Source organism: Mesoplodon mirus (genome assembly GCF_964341445.2).
Source record: "Mesoplodon mirus genome assembly, chromosome: 3".
NCBI lineage: Eukaryota > Metazoa > Chordata > Mammalia > Artiodactyla > Ziphiidae > Mesoplodon > Mesoplodon mirus.
Window position 1 is genome coordinate 135,734,707 of NC_138978.1, and position 22,722 is coordinate 135,757,428.

The following is a 22,722-nucleotide window of genomic DNA, read 5'->3' on the forward strand; positions in this document are numbered from 1 at the left end:
ATTTTAGTAAGAATTCTACATAGAGGCTATTGTGTACTTCCCCCTGCATCTCCTCAAGAGGCCCAGGGTGTCAGTTTGTCCCATTTTTGGTGATACTAAATGTAATCACTTGGTCAAGGTAGGTCTGCTAAATCTTTACATTGTAAAAATACCTTTTCTGTGTAATTATAAGTAATCTTTAAGGTGTGTATAGCATCCTTTTTAATGGTTGCATAGTGTTACATTGTATGGGTATATAATTAACCCAGTTTCCTTTTAATGGGCATACTGATTTGTTGTTTTCTGTTATTATATACAATAATGCCAAGAGCATCCATATGCGTAGTTGATGGCATAGTTGCCTAGGCATTTCCTTAGGATAAATTTGGAAAGGAAAACTTATTTGTTCAAAAGCTGTACCCAGTTTAAAATTTGCTGTGTGTTGCCACTCCCATCTTCTCCCCTCCCCGGTGAAATACACACTCACAATAATTTATACTCCATTAGCCTATTTCTGTAAATTCTGTAAATATTTCTGTAAATTCTCCTTTTTTCCAGTGACTTGATAGTCAAAATGATACCTCATGGTTTTAATGTCTTTTTCTTGCTTTTCTGTGTTTTTTGTAATTGTCAGTTGAACGTAGTGCCTGAGTAAGTAGCTGGCCTGGACGCCTCTTCTGTCAGGCCACTAGCGTGGCAGTTGTGAATCTAGTTAGGATTTGGTTGTTACCGTCGTTGCCTTCTATTTACCACAAACTGCCAGTTCCTCCAGCAGACAGTGGCCCACTGTGGGGCCCAGTGCTGGAGGGCCTTGTCTCAGTGTCCTGCTCCCCTCTCAGCTTTCACCATGCCCTGCACCCCTGTGCCGAGGGAGAGCCTCTCCCACGCTCCGGCCCCTCCCCCAGCAGCAGGCTGCTCCTGCTCGCTCCTCCCCTAAGGCTTGAAGTGGGGCAGTTGTTCTCCTCCTGGTCCAGCTCAGATGCAGGCAGGTTCTGTCCATCCTGGGCTTTGGAGCTGGCGCTTTCTCAGGGCTCCTGCACCACCCTCCATGGTGGCCAGCCTCTGCCTTGTTCTACGAGGGGTCTTGGTGGGGAAGAGTTCCCTGCATCTCTGCAGTGGTGGCAAACATCTGCTTACATCAGTGCAGGATCTTGGGCTGAACAGGCTTCATGCCCTTTCCCCAGTCTTCATGCCCTTTCCCCTTTCCCCAGACTGCTCTTTTGACTGGATGTAAGTCCTGTGGTGGGGAGGGATGGGGTGAGGGGTTAATGCTCCTCCCTTAGGGCACACAGTTTTGCTGCTTCTGACTCCACCCTGGCAGTTGACCTTTGCCCCCTCACTGGCTTCAGGCTTTAGCTTCATATACAACATGGCTCTGGGAAGAGAGTGAGTTTTCATGTCTGCACCACCATCGGGGTCTCTCAGGTCTTCTGCCTTGCGTCCAGCCTTTCCAGGGCTCCCAGTGGAGACCTTTGGAAAAGCCATCATGACTGTGAAGTAAAGGAGTGTCCGGGAATCCCAGGGATTCTGAACTGTCATGCAAGCCCATAATTGCCCTTTAAGAACTTGTTAAAAGTGTAGCTTTTTTCTTCCTACCCACTTTCTTAGCAGCTGCCCTCTTCCCCACTGTGCTCTGCCAAAGGTGAAGTGGTTCATATGTCCTGTCTTTCTTCAGACCATCTTGTCACTCTTTGGAATTCAGTCAGTGATGGGCTGAAGCTGGCTCATACCAGCTCTTAAGGTATGGTTGCACATCTCTTCCCAGTTCCAAGTTCAGCAACATGACACTGGTAGCTTGAAATGGAGTATTTACACCACAGAAATTGGCAAATGCTTCAAATCAGCACCTATCCTCCCCCACTGAGAATCAGTTGTTACACACACACCAGGGCACCGTTGAATCCGTTCACTTGGTTGCCCTGTGACATCAGCTGTCTAGGCTCAGGAAAAGGAACACTGTTGTAGATTATCTTTTTCTTGTTAGCACGGGAGCAGTATTCTCTTGAGTTTTCTACATACTAAGCAGAAATGGAACTCTGTGTTTGTTTTGATAACTACTGAGGCAGAACTGTGTTTTTTCAACATCATTAGCCATTAAAATTCCTTTATGGAAAGAGGATGTGGAAAGCTGATCCAAGTAATGGGCTGCAGTTATATTTTGGGAGAGGAGGGTCTCCAGAGAGATCAGGATGAGCCAAGGGATAAAAAGACAAGGAAAACTTACCGTCCATGAATAAAATAAAATTCCCGAGGGAGTCTGACATCAGCCCTGTATGAGAGTCTTAACAGGAAAAATCAGAAACTTGTCAACGTATAAAATCTTTGGTCATGGAGCCCAAGAGGGAATGATTGATCTCAACCCGAACCGTAAGGCGCGTCCCTAGGGTCTGCACCCCCCCCACACCATGCAGCCCTGTGCAGCAGGGAAAGAAGCGAGGAAGCTGTTGAAATTAATTGCCTTCCCATAATGCCTAATGGGTCCTCGGGCAGGATTTTGTAAATGGGTGAACTTGGGACATCTGCCATGGAGTTAACATGTCTACAGAATGACAAGAAAAGACTAATGGGAGTGCATTTACAGTTTATGCTGTTTATTTTATGTACTGGGTCTGGTCTGACCTCATCTCCATTACAGAACACTGTTTTGCCTGATTATAATTAGGATAATGTTAAATTGGAAATGCCTGCTTTTCAAATTTTCTGCGACAGATTTCTAATCCTTGTCTACTATTCTTCCCCACCCTACCTCAGTCTGCTCAGATTAGGCTCAAGAAGTGCAAATTCATTTTATCATTATCTTAAGCCAAACATTAGGAATTCAAATACACTGTCACAAAAAATGAGCCCCTCCAGCTCAAATTTGAGTAACTTTTGGTCTGTGTGTTATTTGTGCCATGGTCTTTCTCCTTGCATGAAACAGCGAGAGTGACTATGTCCCTGTAAAACTCTTCGGTGGCTTTTCCATAAAATTTCTCATGTAGACATAGCCTCTCTTTCTCCTTCTAACAGATACACAATAAAAGGCATCAGGAACCTAATTTTCTATGAACTGCCAACATATCCCCACTTCTACAGTGAAGTCTGTAACATGCTGCAAGCCGCCACCAGAGGAGAGGAAGCTGCCTGGACCTGCACTGTCCCCTACTCCAAGTACGATGCCCAGAGGCTGTCTGCTGTGGTCGGGGTGGAGCGGGCTGCACAGATGCTGCAGTCCAAGAAGAACGTCCACCTTTTCATTACTGGAGAGAGATGAGAATTGGTTGGACAGGAAATGGTGTTTGGTGTGATATGTCATGCTTGATTCTGTGTCTCTTGGACCTGATTCTGATCACTTACACAAAGAAGGGCTGCAACAAGGAAGGAGCACCAGGCAGGTTCTTAGCAGATACTTCTTTCTTTTCAGACCATATATACCTGAAAAGTTCCGTGTAAACCAGATTTTGGTAAAACCCATCTTTCAGAGGTCAGGGGAGAGCTCATGGAACTCTGAGAAGTTGATAGAAGGAATCTTCTACTTGTGAATTTTTTTGTACGCCATAAATTCTTTTGTTGTGATTTCACCTCTAATTTATTACACTTGGTAAACTCTTTCAGATTTGCCTGTTTCTATTGGACACCTTCTTAAAGTGAGGCATGCATTTCTTTGCTTGTGAGAACTGGTTATGAGAAATTGGAATACTTCTTGCTGTTGAATATCATCTTAGTTTTGGATCGCAAAGGTTTTGCAAAACTGTTATTTTTCCCCAGCCAAACTTTTTTAAACCTTAAATATTCTATTTTAATTCAACCTAGAAGAGCACATTCGTTCACTGATCTTTTTTTAACTCCTAAATGTTTTAATGAAAATATATACTTAAAAATCACATTATATAAAATAACATGAATTTCTACCTTATTTCAAGAAATAATTTTATGAAATTCTTGATGTCACAAATTCATCGTCAACATCACTGTCTTCATTGCTATAGTCATTTTTTAAGTCATATAACATAAAAAGGAAAAGAAGTTACACTTTTAAAAACATTTTTAGGGAGTTCCCTGGCGGTCCAGTGGTTTGGGCTCGGCGCTTTCACTGCCGAGGCCCAGTTTCAGTTCCTGGTCAGGGAACAAAGATCCTGCAAGCTGCACAGCGTGGCCCAAAAAAAAAAAAAAAAAAAAAAAATTGAACTATTCCTCAGACAGAAAAATTACCAATTCAGAACCTGAATCATCTGAAAATAAATTGCCAAGTTGCTGGGCCTGTCACTCCTAAAAATCACTCCTGAATTTAGTATGTATTTCATGTAAACAAGGACATTTTTCTATGTAACCTCAAAACAACCGTCAAATCAGGAAATTGCCACTAATCCTTGGGCCCCATTCAGATTTTGCCAAATGTCCCAATAATAACCTTTATAGCAAAAGGATGCAGTTCAGAGTTACATACTGCTTTGAGTTGTCATATCTCTGTAGTGGCCTTTATTCTGAATGGTACCTCAGCTGTTTCTTGGCTTTCTTGACCTTTTTTTTAATTTTTAAATTAAAAAAAAATTTTAAACATCTTTATTGGAGTATAATTGCTTTACAATGGTGTGTTTCTGCTTTATAACAAAGTGAATCAGCTATACATATACCCCCGTATCTCCTCCCTCTTGCGTCTCCCTCCCACCTTCCCTATCCCACCCGTCTAGGTGGTCACAAAGCACCGAGCTCATCTCCCTGTGCTATGCGGCTGCTTCCCACTAGCTATCTATTTTACACTTGGTAGTGTATTATAAATCCATGGCACTCTCTCACTTCGTCCCAGCTTATCCTTCCCCCTCCCCGTGTCCTCAAGTCCATTCTCTACGCCTCCGTCTACCTAGCCTGCCCCTAGGTTCTTCAGAACCTTTTTTTTTTCCGATTCCATATATATGCATTAGCATACGGTATTTGTTTTTCTCTGACTTACTCCACTCATGTATGACAGTCTCTATGTCCATCCACCTCACTACAAATAATTCAATTTCATTTCTTTTCATGGCTGAGTAATGGACGTTGACACTTTAGAAGATTACAGGCCAGTTACTTTGGATGGTGTTTCCTGTCAGATTAGGTTAGGTTAGGTTTAGTTTATGCATCTTTGGCAGGAGCAGCATAGAAGCAATGCTGCGTCTTCCTCGCTGCATCTCTTCAAGCGGTGCATGATTTCCACCTGTCCCATCATTATGACACTAACTGACCACTTGTTTAAGGTGGTGCTTGCCAGACTTTTCCACTATAGAATCACTCATTCCCCCTTTATTAATTTATATTAATATTACAAGTATGGATTCTTCAGTTTTTATTCAGTGGGTTGTAATTGGTTATTATCGTTATTCCTTTAGATGCTTAAATGGTCTCAGATGTGGCCAGCAGGAACACCTTCAAGCTGGCTCCTGTGTCGTCTTGACACATCCCCCTTTAACTTGGGCATTTCTTTATTTTCTGACACTATAAGACATTCCAAGTTTGTCTTGTACTTTCCCTATTCCAGCCCTGCTTGCTTTAGTGGAAAATTACCTTAAAGCGAAGATTTGAGTGCTAAGTGTACCCAGTACTGTTGTGGAGCCACTGGTCCCAGGCCATCTCAGTGGTCAGAGTTTGGGAATATCTGCATGTGTGTATATGTATACACATACCTATGTGCCCATGACATCTAAATTTATTTCTGTATCCATATATTGAAAACCATGAATTTACACCTTACCTCCAATTTCAGACTAACAACACAGGGTTCCTTTTGTTTTCTCCCTTTCCAAACTTGTAACTCCCTTGTCAGATAGACATGTGGCTCCCATTAGGCTCAGTGGAACAACCCATATTGGTACAGATTTTCTTCCTCTTGGACATGCTTAAAATTGCTCATCAAAAAAAAAAAAAAGTGAAATCACTTTTGGGGTACTTTTCCTGCTAGATAGTTAAATAGGCATTTTTATTTGTCTCTCAACATGGAGAGTAGAACTATTCATTCCATATATAGATGGGTTCCTAAAGTTTTGCAAATTTATAGGCTTAAGCCAGCCAAACTCATGGTACAAAGAACATTTTCTTAAATATATATTTTTAAAATGGAGTATAGTTGATGTACAATGTTGCATTAGTTTCAGGTGTACAGCAAAGCAAATCAGTTATACATGTATCCACTCTACAAAGAATTGTCTTATCCATAGAGTGCCCTGTGGTTATTGGCATATTTGTGCTGTGTTTACCATAGAGCCTGTGTATTATGAGAAAAGAAACGAGTTATTTGCCTAGTTCAGAGATATGAGGAAGAAGGGACTCTGATTACCCCCATCTTCTATTTCCATATTCTTTTCCCTGTGAATTGTAGCTAATTCATGGCTTTCATTATCACTATTCACAAGACTCTCAAATCTCCATCTTCTCTGGACCTCCACTCACATGTGAGCCTGGATTTCAAGTCTATGTATAGCCCCAGAAATACATGTTTTTTTTAAGCATCCCTACTGATTTTAATGCTAGCTTGTAGCCAGCTAACTGCTTCTCGCCTACAGAGAACACTGAGGGTTTCAAGTGCGAACCAAGCAGTATTGCTTCTGTTCCTGGCTCAGCACCTGGGAAAGAAGGTAAGCCTCAGCAGTGGCGCTGGCTCCTGAGTTGATTGCAAAGAGTTGACTTTTTGGAGTGGTTTCATCAAAAGCATGCCTTAACGTCAGGTCTCTCACACAAAATAAGGGAGAGAAGAGGGTCTACTGGACCATGGATAACAACACCTGAGCTGGAATTATACACAATCTTGATATTTCTTAGCAAGGCTCATCTTCAGCAAGCAAGTACCTATATAGTGCTGGTAGAAAACAGACAAAGGAATGGTCCCAATCCTGGGAAGAGGTAGAATTTTAAGGGAGGAAGAGGAACTTAACCAGAAAGTAAGAGTTTTAAACTTTTTTTTTCTTCCCATAGTAATAACAACTTAGCACTTTTCTCTTTGAGGGGAAAAAAGATTTGAGTCATGAATGCTCTCTGCAGCTGGCTGCACCATATGCAGTATTCAAAAGACAAGAACTAGCTAATCATAGAGAACCAGCGGCAGCTTAACAGCCCTCTGCTGGCTTCCAAAGGGCTTATAATTGAGTGCAGATGGTCCCGGCAGGATGGGTATGAATCCCTGCTGACTCCTCACATCCCAGAGGGCCAAGGGGGGCTCATGAAGCCTCCCAGCCCTGATTGTGCCCTCGTGGGAGCCACTGAGGAAGGAGGGGAGGCAGGTGGTGTGAGAGCCTGCTGGCTGCCTCCTGCCCAGCCTTCCCTTGGCTGTGTGGACAGATCTTCAGGCTGCAGAGTGTAGCTTTGATGAGTCTAGGGTCTCAAGATTATAGAAGTCCTGGGGTAAGGGAGCAGGGTTGGGGGTTCTTTATACTCATTGGAAGAGCCTCATCGTGTAACCTGCAGGTGGCTGCAGGGCGCCAGAGCCTCGCGGAGGAGGGGTGTGGTGGGCACTGCACAGACTGCTGCTTTCAGGGAGCATCCTCCTGGGGGTGGGGCCCTCACAGCCGGCCCGGCCTCTCCTTCCCATCTCTTTCCCAGCTTCTCTCTTTAAAGGAGTCATGGTAGTCATCCTTGCACCATTCACAAAAAGCTTTTCTGGCTTTTCTAGCTAAACAATTCTAAACAAATTTCAGTCTCATTCAAAAAAAAAGAACTTTTCTAGCTAAGTAGAATTCTAAACAAATTTCAGTCTGCTTTTAATACCAGAGTCAGTGAATTGGGAGTAGATACACAGATAATCCAAAATTCATGTAGTCTTTGGAGGGAGAAAGAGAGAATGAACCTACCACGTCTAGCTGACAGCACAAAGTGCATTTCTTTCTAAAGACTTGTATTTCTTCCTCTTATACCATATGCTCTAGCCAGAGCTGCAATAAAATTCTATGTATTTTATGTCCTGTTTCTGAGCTGAACACGCGTTCCTATCCCCTCATCGATTGCCTTGTTTCTGTGAGGACCCTCCTTTCTTCAGATGTGGGAAGGAGTTCTCTCTGCATTGCTTGCATCTCAGTATAATTCCTGGATTTGCCTTTCACCTCTGGCCACGTTGCCATCATTCCTGTGGGAGGGAGGTGAGAGCATGAGAAAGAACAGAGGTCTGGACCTCAATCAAACGGGCTGGCTGTCTCCATAGTTAAGAGTCCTATGCGCCAAAGGAGTCAGGGCTGAGATTGGATTGCTACAAGGCTTGCTCGCCCTGCACAGAGAAATCTGAACCTGGTGGGCAGCTCCACCTAGGTGTCACCCTCACTGCTGGGCGGAACACCTGCACTTGCTTGTCCTCCTGGCTCCCACAGTGGGCGGGGCATGGCACAGTCCGGGCCAAGTTGTCATGGTCTTCAGGCTTGGGCCTCTGCAGCTGGCTGGGACTGGTGGGAGCTGTAGCCTCAGCTGACAAGGGCAAAGAAGGCAGTCTTTGCTGCTTGGCTGATTTGGAAGCTGTGCCGAATTCCTGCCCATCTGTTCTCCCAACTGAGCCAAGGCCAAAGCTGTCTAGCTCTTGCCAACCCAGGGAATGACATGGAGCCCTGTGTCCTGCAGCCCTCATTCTCACTGCACCCTGCAGCCCCTCTCATCTGTCAGTTTGACTCCCCACAGAGATGGCCCTGGGCTCACAGCTGCTGTTTGCCCACAGATGTTCATGGATTTCTGCCTTTTGTGTTCATCATTTTTCAAAACCAGCCCTGAGCTGGGTGCTGACACCAACATTACCACCAACCCACTGTGGCTCTGTGCAGGTCCTCCTGGCCACCTCTCAGCTTTCTCATCTTTAGAAAGCGGGGTACAATCTCCACTATCCTGACAGAGGGACATGAGAGAAAGTAGAAGAGACTGCTGTTGTTTGCCCTGTACTCGCCTCCTACTTCCCTAGTAAGAGGACCCTGGATTTTATTGGGTGACAAAGTGCCCAGTCCCCCTTGCGGTAGGGTGTGGCCAGGGAAAAGAGCACTAACCTTGGGGCAGACTCTTAGGAGAGCTCTTTGAAACTGGTAGGAACACCACTTTTTCCTCTTGCTCTTCCCTTTTTCCTGCCTGCAACACAGAAGTGATGGTGGAGCCAAAGGGCAGAAGGAGCCTGGCTCTCAGGTCATATCCTGAAGCTGCATCCCAGCTCTGCATGGTCTCTCTTCACACTTTTCTGTGAAAACCTAAATCCCTCATTTGTTTCAGCCACTGAGGCCAGGCAGTACTGTTGGCCTCAGGCTGTATTGCCAAGTCCTCACGGCTACAGAGGACAAAAATGGGATCACAAGTCCTGAAGTCCAAAGGCTCTGCCTATTCTTTCTTCTTTCTTCTTGTCTCTGCAGGAACCAGCATAGAGATTGTGCTTCAAGGTTGACGCCTGGCCATTTGGTGACAGTGCGGAGTGAGCGCTAAGACGTGTCTGGCTTTGTGCCATCACTTCCGTCATCTCCAATCCAACTGGATCTGTAAGAATGAGGGAGGACATATGTCTCCTCATAGGGTTTATGGAAACTGATGGTGGCAGAAAAATAACTGGCAAGAAAACAGACTTCAATTCTCTGAAAGTCGGCGACCACCTGCTTTTCATTTCTTCAGGTGTATTTCAAAGCAAAACTAGGAAATGGGTCCAGATCCCCAGTTTGGTAGCAACTTAGAGGTCTTGTGGTCCAATCTGCTGCTTGACCCCTGAGTCGCCTATAGGTTGTCTCTGAGAGGGAGATCAGCTCAGTGCGTCGTGACCACCTAGAGGGGTGGGAGGGAGAAGCAAGAGGGAGGGGATATGGGGATATATGTATATGTATAGCTAATTCACTTTGTCATACAGCAGAAACTAACACAACATTGTAAAGCAATTGTACTCCAATAAAGATGTTAAAAATAAAAACAGGACTATCATACAGAGTGAAGTAAGTCAGAAAGAGAAAAACAAATATATATTAACATATGTGGAATCTAGAAAAATGGTATAGATGATCTTATGTGCAAAGCAGAAATAGAGACACGGATGTAGAGAACAAATGTATGGTTCCAAGGGAGAAGGGGCGGTGGTGGGATGAATTGGGAGATTGGGATTGACATATATACACTATTTTTTTAATACTTTTTTTAACATCTTTATTGGAGTATAATTGCTTTACAATGGTGTGTTAGTTTCTGCTGTATAACAAAGTGAATCAGCTGTATGTATACATATATCCCCATAGCCCCTCCCTCTTGCATCTCCCTCCCACCCTCCCTATCCCACCCCTCTAGGTGGTCTCGAAGCACCGAGCTGATGTCCCTGTGCTATGCGGCTGCTTCCCACTAGCTATCTGTTTTACACTTGGTAGTGTATATATGTCCATGCCACTCTCTCACTTCATCCCAGCTTACCCTTCCCCCTCCCCATGTCCTCAAGTCCATTCTCTATGCCTGTGTCTTTATTCCTGTCCTGCCCCTAGGTTCTTCAGAACCATTTAAAAAAAATTTTTTTTTCTAGATTCCATATATATGTGTTAGCATACGGTATTTGTTTTTCTCCTTCTGACTTACTTCACTCTGTATGAGTCTCTAGGTCCATCCACCTCACTACAAATAACTCAGTTTCGTTTCTTTTTATGGCTGAGTAATATTCCATTGGACATATATACACTATTAATACCATGTATAAAATAGATAACTAATGAGAACATACTGTATAGCACAAGGAACTCTACTCATTGCTGTGTGGTGACCTAAATGGGAAGAAAATCCAAAAAAGGAGATATATGTACATGTATAGCCGATTCACTTTGCTGTACAGCAGATACTAACACAACATTGTAAAGCAACTATATGCCAATAAAAATTCATTAAAAGAAATAACAGGATCTGAACCCAGGTAGTATGATTCCCCCAAACCCACACTGTTTTTCACTAGTTGATGCTTCTCTAAAACAAAAACAAAAAAGCACTCAATAGATTGTAGCTATTATTATTACTACCCCTTTAAAAGGAGAGATCTGAAATTGTTGAACTCTTAAAAAGACAGAGGATTATAATGCTTTCTTGGTGGTGGTAGCGTTGTTATAAACAAACACTAAGTTGTTTTGTATGCCACCCTTCTGGATTGTATGACATTCTAAAGGGCGGTCTAGGCTTCTGAGAAGCTTAATGCCTCATATAGCAGATGATTATTGAAGGCATATTTTTAACTTGTTTGCTGCTCTGTTTATCCTTGGTCCATCGAGCTTTACCCAGGGAAATTAAGTTCTTAATATCAGGCCAAATAAAAATTAAGAAGATACCTTTTCTTGAAACATGCACCTACACGGAAAAGCAGCATAACAGTGTTTAAAATCATGGACACTGAAGCAAGGCTTCAGGCCTGGGTTCAAATCTTTGCTTTGCTACTTTCTAGTGATTTTTATGAAATTCCTTAAACTCTCTGTGTCTCAGTAGCCACATCTGTAAAATGGGCTTATGGTAATAGTAATACCTGTCTCTAGAGTTGTTATAATAATTAAGTTACTTAAGCCATGCAGGGTACTTAGAACTGCTTGGCACATAGTCACTGCTCAGTCTGAACTAGTATTACATACAGACCTTCCGTCCCACAGCACAAAGCTAAATAAAAGAAAACAAAGGAAAGTCGTGGGGCATCAACTTCTGTTTTGGGTTATTCTTGTCTATAAGCCTTATTCTTTTTAAGTGAGTGAAAAAGAAATTTTGAGAGAGAGGGCTTCAGAAAATAGCTGTGGGGATTTTACTCAGCAAATTCCAGGACTTAAGGACAAGGAAGTGTGACATTTTAATGAGTTATAAACACCAGGTGGTGCTGTAAACAAGTTCAGTAACAGGCTCTTCACCTCCCCTCTGGCTGCCTCTGGGCTGCCACTGCCCTGTGCCCTCTTGAGCTGAAGAGACCCAGAAACCCAAGCCTCTTTTTTTTCTTCTTCTTCTTTTTGAAACAATTCCAACACATAGGAAATGTGAAAATTCAAAGACAGTTACAAAAACTTGTGGTATAATTTAATTGTTTATAAGTTAACCCCTTTTAAAAATGAGTCCACAAATAACATGTTTATTTCAGGAAACAGTTTGTATAGAGCAGTGTACATTATGTTTTAAGAAATGGAAAATCACTACTAGGTGCAATCCATAATTAAACTCACAGATAACTGTTAAAAATTAACATTTTAAACACCCCAAATTATAATAACTTGATGAATAACTTCCTTTGGGAATCCAACCAAATTTGTACGTATGAGGCCCAAGTCAAATGGTCCCCTGCTTCCCCTTCACCAAGCTCTGGCTACACCTTTTGTGCAGAGAAAAGACTGGGCACATGACTTGGAATTCTGGTTGCTTGTCTGAACCTTCATTATAGGGGGGGTCAGAGTTTTCCTCATAGAGAAAACTGCTGGGTACTTTCCTAGCCTCTTATCCACCCACCTCTTCCAGGCCTGGCTTGTCACTCACTACCTTCTTGAGACTATCCATTTCCATACCTGCCCCAGAGCAGATGCCCTCCTAACACTTCCTCCCTCTTTGGTCCTCCTCTTGGGAATAGTATTTCCCAGACCAAAAGATAGCAGGAGGCCATGGGGAAAGAGAAGTAAGTTAATATTTATTGAACACCTACTATGGGCCAGGAACTGTCCTGGGTGCTTCATCTGCATCATCTCATAACAACCGTAAACCTAGTATCTGTCACCATTTTTTTCATGTGGGGGAAACATGCTTGGAGAAATTAGATATGTAAGGCTTCCAAAGTTAAACAGCTAGTTAGTGGCCAATGCTGCATGTGTTTTCTGTCATCCCCATGAGACTGAGAAGGAGGTCAGGACGAGCGGCTCAGATGGAGATGAATCTGCAGGGGATTCTTTCAGTCTGTGGCCACGTCTGGTCCATTTTATTAAGCCCAGCAACTCTTAAGCATGAACTCTTCTCTCTGACTCCCTTCCCACGGCTTTACTTAGTTCAGGCCTTTGTTAGCCTCTTCCTGTGGTACAGTCCAGACTTTGGAACCTGCTAGCTTAGGCTTCAATGCCAGCTTTACCTTTTACTGGGTGTGTGACCTTTGTCAAGTTGCTTGCCTTTGTCTTACCTCAGTTTCCTTATTTGTAAGACGGAGATAATGACATCTTTCTTAGGAAGGAGAATTGTGAGGTTGAAATGAAACCACATATGTACTTATAGATCTCATCAAATCCCGTTCTCTCCCTTTTGCTTGGACTGCCTACTGATTCATCCATGCTACAAATATGTACTGTGCACCCACCATGTGCCAGGCATTCTTTTGGGCACATAGGATAGACCTGCTTCCTGCACTTGGAGAATTAGAGTGCATGGGGGAGACAGGAAATAAACAACGAGAAGCTAGATAAAAATATAATTTCAGATGGTGCTAAATGCTGGAAGAAAATAGAGCAAGGTCAATGGATAGAGATCTTTGGCTATCTTGTTTCCTCTGCACAGAATGCCCTGTCGCCACTGTGGAACTCTTACCTTTCAAGACCCCCTTCAAATGATCCCCCGCCCCCGTCTACGGCCATACCACCCTGAACGCGCCCGATCTCGTCTGATCTCGGAAGCTAAGCAGGGTCGGGCCTGGTTAGTACTTGGATGGGAGACCGCCTGGGAATACCGGGTGCCATAGGCATTTTGCCTCCCGCTGCGGCTCCGCCTTCTCCTTTAGTCGCCCGTGGCGGTGGCCGCCAGCTCCGCACCCCCGACGGGCACCGCTGCAGGCCCCACCTCCTCCGGCCCCTCCCACCACAGCGCGCCAGAGGGGGCGCTCTATGCGGCCAGAAGGCGGCCCTGCAAGGTGGCCGCACCCCAGACGCTCCCGGGGTGGCTGGCCCGGACCCAGACTCCGCCGCGGGCCCGGGTGCTGTCCGTGCGGCCCGCGAACCCCTCGACCTGCACCTGGCCGCCCCCTCCGGCGCCCTGCCCCGGCGCCGCCACCTGCCCGCGGGTGTGGCTCTCCACAGCTCCCTCCGGATAAAGGCCCCCCTCCGCCGTTTCGCAATGGCCGGGGGCGGGAGTGGGAGCAGGGGCCGGGGCCGCTTCCCCGGGCCTGCCGGCCACCAGGGCGGGTGGTAGGTGTAGACGGTTGCAGGTGTAGACGGTTGCAGGTGTAGACGGTTCGACAGAACCACTTTCTAGGCTCTTGTAGCCAAGTCATGGCCACCAGTCAGACTGCATCCTGGCCATCCTGCAGGGCACAGAGCTCAGTAAAGGTAGGTATCCACCCCTTCTACAGCAATGTCAGTGGGCTCTCCGGCTTTGGCGAGTTAAGGACCCGGCTTCCATACCCTGCCCCACATGAATGTATAGCCCCGCCTGTTCCCTACAGATAAATACACACAAGATAAATGCAGCCCTCATGCCCTCTCCCCATCCTGTCCCGGCAGAAGGTGGTGGCAGAAATGAACCGCCTGGGCATGATGGTGGACTTGGCCCATGTCTCGGATGCTGTGACACGGCGAGCCCTACAAGTGTCACAGGCACCGGTCATCTTCTCCCACTCAGCTGCCCGGGGTATGTGCAAGAACACTCGCAATGTTCCTGATGATATCCTGCAGCTTCTGGTGAGAGACTGCCCTGGCCCTCAAACCTAAAGCAAGAGATTCAAACCAGGAGCCCTTGAACCTGAGCCTCTTCTCCCTCCATTTCCTCAAACGCCAGGTTAAATATCTTCTGCCCCCAAAACCCACGGTCCACAGCCCCTGAACTCTTCAGCCCTAGGTGGTAAGATACTCCTCCAAACCCGGAAACCCAGGGCCAACACACCACCCAGACCAGGGCTGCGGCTCCTCCATTCACACAAACCCAGAGAGGAGACGACTCTGACCTCAAAGCCAGGGCTGAACACCTTCCTCACAGGGGCCGAGAGAGTGAGCAGGCAGCTGGCTGTGCTGGGGGCCAAGCTGACTGTCCACGGGTCCGCCCCTGCAGAAGAAGAACGGTGGCAACGTGATGGTGCCCTTGTCCGAGCGGGTGCTGCAGTGCAACCCGTTAGCCAACGTGTCTACTGTGGCAGGCGAGCCTCACCCTGGGCTCTCTGAAAACTCGGATTTGGAGCTGAAGCTGGGTCCAAATTTAGGGAGGACTTCAGAAGAGCCCCAGTGGTTTGACCCACCTATTGGCAATAGGTACAGCACCCAAAAACCCAAGAATGGACAGTACACAGCACCTTGGTGCCATGTGGAACTGGAGCCACAGAATCAAAACTGCGATACTGATGGGTATCAGGGAGGCTGTCAGACACTGCTTTAGGTCAAACACATAAAGAAAATATCCACTATCAGAACCGTTGTTTGACTGACTTTTTTTCACATCTTTCTGACAAAATTCGTCAAGTTGTGAGTACCTCAAGCGTCATTACACTTCTGTTCAAGATGTAATCTCTGGCTCACAATCATTGTTTAGCTTCTGTATATTGCAGTGTACATGAAGGTCTGTATTAGTCTGGTTGGGCTGTTATAGTGAAATACTATAGACTGAATGACTTAAACAGCAGAAATTTATTTTCTCACAGTTCTGGAGGGTGGAAGTCCAAGATTAAGGTATTGAATACCATAAGAATTGGTTTCTGGTGAGAACAATCTTCCTGGCTTGCTGATGGCTGTCTTCTTGCAGTGTCCTCACACGGCCTTTCCTCTACGAGCAGAGGGAGAGAGATCTCTGGAATCTATTCCCCTTCTTATAAGGACACCTTCTTATCAGTCCCTGTCAGATTATTTCCTCACCCTTATGACTTCAGTTAACTTCAGTCACCTCCCTAAAGGACCTATCTCCTATCTTCTACAGTCAAATTAGGAGGGGCTTCAACATATAATTTTGGGGGGGACACAATTCAGTCCATAACAACAACTTAAGATAGCTTTCTCTGATTTTCAGTCTTTCACTAATACCTCCCTCTTTGTCTACGAATTATTCAAGTTTCCTTAAAATTTTTTTTGATTTTCTTACATTATCCCTTCCCTTTAAATGCTGTCTTCACTTCTTAATTGGCATTTCTTGCAAATGAAGGCACCTTTCCTCACAATGTATTGATTACTCTCCCCACTGTAACACAGCGTCTTCTCCCATGACTTTCCTGAAATGGTTCCATTTCTGTTCATAAAAGTTTAGTCATCCAATCAGATGGTTTATTTTCAGTTCCCATAGCATTTTGCCTTTGGGAAACAACTGACTCCATTAAATGGTGCTTCTTTTCAAACTACCTTCCTTTATGTTTTATAGCAATCTTATGATTTCTGTTGGCATACCACCTAGCTTCTTTCTGATCATTCTTTTTATTTTTATTTTTCAGTTGTTTCTCTCCTCACTCCTTAGCGTTAGATACTACAGACAGTTGGCCTTCTTCTCATCTCTTATATACTCTCTCTCTTACTCCAGCAGCTTTGCTTACCATTTAATATATTATCTGCCAGGCGCCTTCCATCTGTTACCAACATCTCTCCCTCTGTCTTTGTCATTTCAGCCTTCGCTATGCTCTCTGAGCTCTCACAGGCAGATCTATTGAACACAGGAATCTCAGTGGAAAATACGAGTACGTTATTTCTCTACTGAGTAAAGCCCTTACAGATCACATGGTCCTGATCCATCTTGCAGCCACGTCATCTGGACTATTTGACCTCCCATGTCACAATAGCAGAGGACCAGACAAGAGGGACACTGGCTCCTAATGACCTCAGCTCAGAAGTGATACACTTGATTCTGCTTCTTTGCCACTGGCCACAACGAATCAAAGGAAAACAGTTGAACTACAAAGGAGGATGAAAAATGTAGATAAGCACATAGGATATTTGATGAGCACTATCTCGAGGTGACATCACCTCCCATCAAACTTTTATTTCACAGAGAAAACACAGACTATAAAGCAAAAACACCCCAAACTAACTTTTTCTCTTTACGTCCAAGAATAGCTTTTCGACATAGTTTATCAATACCTATTCTCACTTCCTCAGTATCTTCCATTCATTTTCCCACCTCATTGGGATTGTTAAGGTTTTCCTCTTTAGCGATTTTATTTTGGCCCCCTCCCATTAAAAAGCTGCCCCCCTCCCATTAAAAATTACTCTTGCTTGATGCCAAGTAATTCTCTAGTTACCTTTTCTCTCTTCCTAATTTCACAGTGCAGTTTATCAAAAATTGTATTTATTCTCATTGTCTGTATTTTCTTATCTTTATGTACCTCGTGACTCACACAATTTTGCTCTTTTCTTCTTACTTATCTGCACTGGAATTGCATTCACCAACATTTAATTTGTGATTAAATTGAGTGAATGTTGTTTGGTCATTACGTCACCTTTCAGCAATATTTGATTTTGTTGATCAAACTTGTCATCTCAGAAAAATCTTTCACCTTAACAACAGTAGCATCTTAACCTGCTACTTCTTCCTCCTGCCTCTGGACATCCTTATCTCTTTCACTGGGCACTCTCACTTTGCCCTCTGCCAAGAGATGTGTATTTCTCAGAAGCTCTCTTCTGCCCTTGATAGATGGTCTCATCTACTCTTGTGATTCCAGCCACCATATATATCACAGATCTTGACCTAAAACGTACATATCTCTCTCTCCTGAGTCTCTTACAAACTTAACTAATTGCCAACTGAACAACTCTGCCCAAATATAACATGGACACTTAAAATTAATTATGTGATGTTACTGAACGATTAATTTTACCTTCAATACTTACTTCCACTATTCATCTCTCTACATCATTTATACCACCGCTATTTGTACACTTGTCCAAGTTGGATACTGGGGGAACACTGAAGACTCTGGACTCTGACAACCCTCAGAATGGGAGAAAATAGTTGCAAACGAAGCAACTGACAAGGGATTCATCTCCAAAAAATATAAACATAAATAAATTTGTAAACTATATAAGCAACTCATGCAGATCAATATCAAAAAAAAACAAATACCGTATAATATCACTTATATGTGGAACCTAGAAATATGGTACAGATGAACTTATTCGCAAAGCAGAAATAGAGACCCAGATGTAGAGAAGAAACACATGGATACCAAGGCGGGGGGAAGGGGGGGATCAATTTGGAGATTTGGATTGACATATATACACCAGTATGTATAAAATAGATAACTAATGATAAACTATGGTACAGCACAGGGAACGCTACTCAATGCTCTCTGGTGACCTAAATGGTTAGAAATATTAAAAAGAGGAAATATATGTATAGGTATAACTGATTCACTTTGCTGTACAGCAGAAACTACCACAACATTGTAAAGCAGCTATACTCTAATAAAAATTAATTTAAAGGAATAATAAAACTCTGGACTCTGTATAATCATCCCTCACCTTCACAATTAATTCAGTAACCAAGTACTCTCTAACCTAAATTCCTACTATCTCTCAATATTGTCTACTTTTATTCAAGCCTCTTGCCACGACTTGGTTCTGAGCTACATTTTCTCTTATTTATGGAACATAAACCGTCTCTTAACTTTTAACAGAATAAATCTTTTAACAGAATAAATATTCATTGAGTACCTACAACACTGGTAAATAAGGACATTGTTCACATGCAGTTTACAATGTAGTAGGGGCAATGAACTATAAAATAGAACTATACCTCTCATAGGTAACTGGACAGCCAAGTTTTATAAGAACACGTAGAAAGGGAATTTAATCTCTAATGGAAGTCATGAAAAGCCAGAGATTCAATGTTTATTTGGAAACTTGTATGATGAGAGTGCATTAACCAAGGATTGAATGAGTAAAGTATGATACAAATTGATGACATTACCTGGAGAAAGTTCAGCAGTAAGAGAAGTCTAACCCTGAAGTCTACTGAGTATTGCTGAAAACTTATGGAAGAAGGAGATGCTAAGTAAGGATAGAGAAAGCAGATGAGGGTGGACTAGTAGGCAAGAGCACAGTGCTTGAAGCCTTTTCCCCAAAATTAAAGAGAAGCTATCAAAGAGCTCTAAGCCATTGAGTGAAATTTAGGTTGCAATGCAGAGAATAAACAAGACAGAAATAATACTGGAGTCAGGGAAAAAGTGAACTGGGATGTTACATCCGAGTACGAAATGTAAAAGATATGACAATGGACATAGAGAAGAATGGACATATGTGTGTGTGTGTGTGTGTGTGTGTGTGTGTGTATACATATATACACACATATGTGTGTATATATATATGTGTGTGTGTATATATATATATATATATATATATATATATATATATATACACACACACACATACATATATATATATATAGTATAATTATGACAACTCCTAGGGATTGTTCCAGAGTTTAAGGGAGGGGAGAAGAGTAAAGAATGACTCTCAGTTTCTTGCTTGGTTAATTGGGTTAAAACAGTTTGCAATAAAAAAGATTTAGCTTAAGTCATTTAATCATTTTAAGTGCATTCTGAATCCTATACAAATAAGTTTGAGAAATTTAAGAAAATTGTGTTTCCTTAAGTTTTGCATATCTTTTGTTATTCCATGTAAATTCCCTTCTTTTTCATATGATTAAAGAAAAGTTATGAAAAAAATAAGAGAGAAATGAGAGAAAATAAGATCTTATGAAAAATTATGAATGATCTTTATCTGTTTTTGTGCTTACTGTAATTTCTTACTGTTTATCTCTCTATATACATATTCTGAGATATCTTCTCAGACCTGCTGAATCAATCTGTGAGGAGTAAGTTTAACTAATCACTCAGATGAACCTAAAATTGGTTCATCTACAGGAATAACCAACATAAGAGAGTAGTCACGGTAGTCTCAAAATTAGAGAAGACTTCCCAATTATTCCCATTATGTCCAAGAGAGAATATGAGCAGGTACTTCAAGTATCCGAACTTCGTATGATTAGATTCTGCAAAAGCATTTTAAATAGGAAAAATACATAGAAGAAAGGTTAAGACAAAACTTCCCCAGGATAAAATGGATCCCATATTTTCACCAGATGCCTTTACTCAGGAAAAAGAAATGTTAAAGAATTGTAACAGTATCCAACCTGGAAAACAAAATACAGAAATTTTCACCACTAAGCCTGAGCTCTGTACAACTCTGATTTAGTGTTTTTTCAAGCCTTACACCGCAGTCTCTATTTTTAAAATATTTATAAGTAACCCATTTTGTAGGAAAACACCTAACTTTCATCATAAGAATTATGACACTTTATACTTTTATTCCAGCCTAACTTTTATACTCTATTTTCTACCATTTGGCAACTTATACCCTACGCTCTAGTCAAAAAAATCTCATTTACAATCACTTAAACATATTGTGTTGGTTCTCAAGTCCAGGATGTTCCTTCTGCCTGGTATGCCCCTGACCTTCTCTCCACGTGGAACATTCCTACTGACATTCAAAACCTAATTCCAAACCCCCTCATTGTTGGCATCCTCTTTAATATCCCCTATTAGCAGGGTTAGTGACTCCAAGTTCTGTTTTACAAAGTTACATTTTTATGATCTATTTATTTAATAGCCTCTCCCTATTTGATTGTAATGAGTTGTTTATGCATCTCTCACACTCTCTTTTGAGTTCCTCTGGCCTTTATTTTTTTCTTTTATCTCTTACCCATAAGCACAGTGCTTGCCCCATAGGACGTGCTCAACGTGTTGGCTGAGTGAAAAAAGACACCTTTTAGCTCTAATCATTTGTGAAATGTCATTTAAAATGCCATCAGATTACCCTTTGTTTCCTAACTTAATTTCTAGTACTATAGAATGTACACTCAGAACACCGTCAGTGGCCTACAGAAACAGTGTTCTCACTGGACTTCCATGCATATAGTCAACCCCCTTATAACTTTCTCTGGCATACAACTGCCAGACATGTTATTAAAAGAAAATGATGTACCAACCCCTCACCTATTGGAAAACTTCCAGAAGCTCTCCATTCCTTATTGTATCTTTTCTACTTGATTTTTCAAATACCTCTGTCTTACTTCATCTATTCAGAACTGGCTTTTCTACCTTTGCTTTCATTTTCAATTTCATTCATATCATTATCTGCACTTACCCATAGAACCTAAGCATATTTCAGTTTCTTATGCAAGTTTCCTCACTAGAGGTCAAAGGGGCAAGGACTATTGTGATAAATTATTAAATAAATAGACGATAGGACTTTGTTCTATTGGTCTGGGAAAATTACTACCTGAAACAAAAGAATTCTGGAAACTGAAGGGGTCAGACCAGTCAGCTTTGTTTACTTCAGACTCAAATCAATGTCTTGTCTTTACCTGAGCTCTGGTTACATTTAGAAAAAAGTACTGTAAATACTGTGAATGAGCAAGGCCACTATCTGAGACGTGTCTGGGTCCTTAGTATAGTAACTGAGGGAATGGTAAGCATTGGTCAATGTTTGCTGATTGATGACTCAATAGATCTGGTTAAGCCTCACCATCAGAATTCCAGATTTTTTAACAAGCTTCTCAGTCTTTTCAACCCAAAGAAAAAACTAAAGAAAACCAGATGACAAGAATTTCAAATTGTAAAATATCCCGATTGTCAAATTTAAATAGGGATATCCTGTGCAATGGAGAGGCTGGCTGGTGCCAATTTCACATTTTGTTCTCTAGTGTCTGGACGAAGCCTGCTCTGCCAGTGAGCTGACAGGTCGAGAGCACTCCAGCTTCCACAGACACCCGAGAACTTTCTATTTTTCATGGTGTTCCTACCTTACCTAAGGGAAGGACTATATTCACAATGAAAAGAGTTATGATTCATCACCAGTAGAGAGATTCTTCCACTTTCTGGGTGCCCACGTTAAAAGTCTGGTATAGTCAACACTCCCTCTAACGTAGATCATGTATTGAAATGAGAAAACTATCACCTAATATGGCCAGAGAGGTGAAGGGACTTGGCCCAGCTGAGCCCAGGAGACACCACTAATTCAAAACCTCAACCATTAACGTAGTGATTGTGATCAAGGAGACTTACAGCACCTAAGAGATTCAAAGAGCATATTAATCCACCTCTGGCAACACTGCCAGTTTAAAAGAATGATTAACCTTCTCTCCCACTTGATTCAACCTGGCTATGTATTATACCACTCTAAATGCTAGCAGACTCTATGCTTATGGCTTCCATTAGGTAGCACTTAGTATACATGAAAACTTTCTTCAAGAAGTAATTACTTTTGAAACCATAAACATTTCAGTTGGGAAAAGTGAAAAAGAAAGGAGGTGCAAGTAAAGGGAACTAGGAAAAAATAAGAAAATACCCTCAAATATAAACATGTTGATTCTAAAGATAATTTAATGGGGATTTAAATGATACTAGGTGAGCATTTATTCTGTTTCTGCTTTAAATAAAGCATTCTGTTCTATTTGTTAGGTGTTGTACTTGTTTAGTATCTAATGTCTGTTAAAAGCCTCTCGAAAGAGATGTATTCATTCTGGTATCCTAAGCACCTATCTGGATGAAAAGCACAAGCAATGGGAAGTCATGGGGCATAAAGGACCTTGCAAAGGCTCTGAAATCCATCTCTTACTTATGGCCTTTGAGACTCAGCCTCCTCCTCTATGTAGTGTTCATAAAACTTAGTGGAGATAGAACACTAGGGACACAGAAGGTCAAAGGAGGTATTTACTACGACTTTCCAAATATCTTCCTTTAGGAAAACAAATATATTTTATTTGCAATGAGGCTTTCTTGTGAATTTTATTCTTCTAAAGAGGAATATTTTTAGTGAACAATTGATTCGTTTGCCTCCCTGTGCTACTTTATTGACAATACTCAGGTAGGGGTGGTTTTCCCTCAAGCAGTTACCTCCATGTGATTTGTATATCAGACCTTCCTAA

The 22,722-nt window shown here is 42.5% G+C and overlaps 3 pseudogenes across 3 annotated transcripts in view; 1 reads left to right on the plus strand and 2 right to left on the minus strand.

Moving 5' to 3' along the window:
- LOC309799857 (U3 small nucleolar RNA-associated protein 25 homolog) overlaps positions 1-4,520 on the plus strand; it is a 29,287-nt pseudogene extending 24,767 nt beyond the window's left edge. The window contains exon 12 of the transcript in view: positions 2,989-4,520. The product of the transcript in view is annotated as a U3 small nucleolar RNA-associated protein 25 homolog (transcript). The remainder of the gene's footprint in view (positions 1-2,988) is intronic.
- Positions 1-22,722, minus strand: part of LOC309799247 (centrosomal protein of 78 kDa-like) — a 780,309-nt pseudogene that overhangs the window by 689,485 nt on the left and 68,102 nt on the right. The window lies entirely within an intron of this gene.
- The window catches only part of LOC309800867 (centrosomal protein of 78 kDa-like), a 720,575-nt pseudogene that overhangs the window by 666,772 nt on the left and 31,081 nt on the right, over positions 1-22,722 (minus strand). The gene's annotated exons all lie outside the window — the stretch shown is intronic.